Raw genomic sequence first — 3,165 nt, forward strand, 5'->3', positions numbered from 1 at the left:
TCAGAGAGCTAGAGAACCGGTTGTTGGTGTGGAAAAAACCCCACACATTTAGTATCAGAAGTCTTGTAAGTGAAAACATTTCAGACTTCTGTAGTCTGATAGCTCCACATCCTGGGTAGGGAAGAGAACATGAGGCTCATCACTGTCTTGTTTCCGGTCCAGGTTTAGTGAGCAGCCCTCTCAGATTGTTGTTTAATAACCTGGGGAATATTTATATTTTACCACTAATCAAATAGCTGACAAGGATTGATGTCAACATTTAATAACTCTGAGTGTTTCTGCTTGTTCCCTGCAGAAGGGAGGAAACAATGAGGCAAATTCACATAGAGATAAGAGAGTGGCAGGGAAATTAGATTTGCTGAAGTGACAGCCAGTACCTGTTGGGGACATGGGCCGGAGTAGTGGGACATGGCCTTCAGGGTTTTGATGTGGAGAAAAGATATGAAGCAATTTTAAATTGAGCCTATACTCCCAGGTTCTGTCAACAATATAGTATGAGGCATAGAACCAAGTAATTTTAGCATTCTTCACCAAACTTTCAATTGTGTCTGCCAACATTCGTGTTGTCAGTCTAATGGACTATTGATTTAACACTGCTCCTGTCCTGGGGAGCTTTTACCATATCAAAGTGCTGTTGAAGTCTAGCCTAATTGCTAGAACCCCTCCTGAGGGCTGCCTAGCCAGGCTAGTCTTTCTCCCACTTCCTCCAGGTCCCTGTTTATCCTCATTTTAGAATGGTCACCATCAATAACATAATCAGGTCATCTGAGGTCCTGCGAACAGAGGTGCTCAAGCTTGTGGGCAGGCGATAAAGCTGGAGGGCTGTTTAAACAGATCACTGGGCTGCAACCCCATTTTCTGATTCAGTAAATCTGGTGTGGGGCCCCAAAATTTGCATTTTTCACAAAGTTCCAGGTGCTACAGAGGTTGCTAGTTCTCCTAGTTGCACAGGGCACTTGGAGAACCAAAGAGGAAGGGGAACTCAGCTGTGAGGTGAGGGCAATGGAGGAACAAGAGCAGACCTGGAGCTCCTATGATTCAGGGCAGGAGCACCCTTCTTCCTGGGCATGGGTGCTGGCTGAGTGCTTCCTGCCCTGGCTCTTGGGGCAGGAAGTGCCCAGGGCCACAGCCTCTGGTTTTCTTGCTGCAGGCAGAAAAGGGCCCTCTTCCCAGATTTATTTTCCAGTTCACCTGCCGAAGCTTTCATGCTCTCTCCAAAGGAAGGGTAACCCTCAAATAGGAAGATACCTGATACTCTTTACCCTCAGAAACTGGTCCTCACCACAGCCTTTCCTTAGCCAGGTATTGGGCATTTTTCACATTTCCCAGCCTTTCCTTTCTAATTGCACAAGGTAAGGCTTTGTCTCCAATGAAGGGATTCCAGGCCAAAGAAGGGGGCTGAGAGCCTTTTCATGGGGGTCAGGAACAGGTAGGAAAGTGTGTGTGAAGGAGGAAGAGAGGAGGAGGAGGGGTGGGGAGAGGGTAGCAGGGCCCGTCTAGGACTTAACAGCTCCACCCCCACCTCTGCTAGACTCGCTGGTGTGGAGAGTCCACTTGCTGTCTCCACTGCCCTGGCCATTGCCCAACTCTATGCCTCTCTACATGGTATGGTTCCAGTGGTTTCCAGTTCCTGCTGCCTTAACCTTCCCAGCTCCTAGGGGTTTGCTCAAAGGCAGACCTACAGCCAACCTTAGGGTAGGATGCAAGCAAAGGGCAGGGTTGGGGAGAATTGGCTGAGGATCTCTGCTTACTGTGCTGTGTGACTTACCCTCTGGAGCAGGGGTCCTCAAACTTTTTAAACAGGGGGCCAGTTCACTGTCCCTCAGACCGTTGGAGGGCCAGACTATAGTTTTAAAAAAAACTAGTTGACTGCTAAGCAACAGGCATCAGCGGCAAAAACACCCGGCAGGCCGGATAAACGTTTTCGGTGAGCCGCATGTGGCCCGCGGGCCGTAGTTTGAGGACCCCTGCGTCTGGAGCCTCGATATTTTGACTATAAAATAGGGACAGCGAATCCCTGCAGGCCCTAGGGCACCATACTCTGGGTCAAGGTAACCTCCATGGTCACTGTGGGAAGCCAGGCGCGGCTGGACACGCATGGCCATGTGGCGTCAGCTTTCCCCAGGCCAGAGCTCCTCTCCTACGAGTGCCTTTATCAGGTTCTTGGGCAGTCCCACCCACCAGTGCTGGCCTAAAGACACTGCTCCCGGTGCCAACTTTCGAGGATGTTTCCATTTCTGAAAGGCCCAAGCTTAGATTTTTTTTTTTTTTCAGGCTTAGTGGCAATGTATTTCTCAGAGGGTGCAGGCTGCAAAGCTGAATGCCTGGTTAGAGCTTTAGCGACCATTCCAGGTCGCATTGAAGAAGGAGCCAGCTATTTCACTAAGAGCACAGCCACACATTAGGCTGGAGCTGCTATATAGGAAGGACTGGATGAAGGCAAGCAGAATCTGGGACAAGGGAGTGGGGGAGGGGCACAGGAGTAAACAGTGAGTTTGGCAACCACAGCGCCTATGCAACCTGGCCAAGCTTAGATTTGTTGAAAGAATATCACTTGTGCCAAAAGTGCGAAAAGAACCTAAGAACTTGTGTGACATACAGGGACCTTCAACTGAAGATACTGAGTTCACAGAAGGCAGTTTTGCAATCTTGGCACTGGGTGGTGGTTACCTCTACTGGGGCCATTTTGAAATGATGCGCCTGACAATCAACCACTCTATGGACCCCAAGAACATGTTTGCCTTATGGCAAGTACTAGCCCCTTTCAAGCCCATCTCCCCCAAGGGTATGGGACAGCATATAGGGAGTGGCAAAGGCGCCATTGATCACTATGTGACTCCTGTGAAGACTGGCCACCAGCTTCACTAAAGAGATAGGCAGCTGTGAATTCAGAGAGATACAAAGTTTCCTCCACCAGGTTGCCCACAAGTTGCCCTTCCCAGCAAAGGCTATGAGCCGTGAAACCCTAGAGAAGATGCGGAAAGATCAAGAGGATAACAACCAAAACCCTGGGACCTTTGAGTGCATAGCCACTGCCAACATGCTAGGGATACGGAAAGTACTGAGCCCTTATGACCTGACCCAGAAGGGACAATACTGGGGCAAATTCTACCTGCCTGAACATGTGTAGTGAGAATATGAGAAATAAATGTACAAAGAGAAGGA

The 3,165-nt window shown here is 49.4% G+C and overlaps 1 pseudogene; it reads left to right on the forward strand.

Annotated features, from left to right (window-relative positions):
* Window positions 1-2,073: 2,073 nt before the first annotated feature.
* LOC102751546 lies at window positions 2,074-3,165 on the forward strand (annotated as a pseudogene).

This window comes from Myotis davidii, unplaced genomic scaffold (genome assembly GCF_000327345.1).
Source record: "Myotis davidii unplaced genomic scaffold, ASM32734v1 scaffold544, whole genome shotgun sequence".
Classification (NCBI taxonomy): domain Eukaryota; kingdom Metazoa; phylum Chordata; class Mammalia; order Chiroptera; family Vespertilionidae; genus Myotis; species Myotis davidii.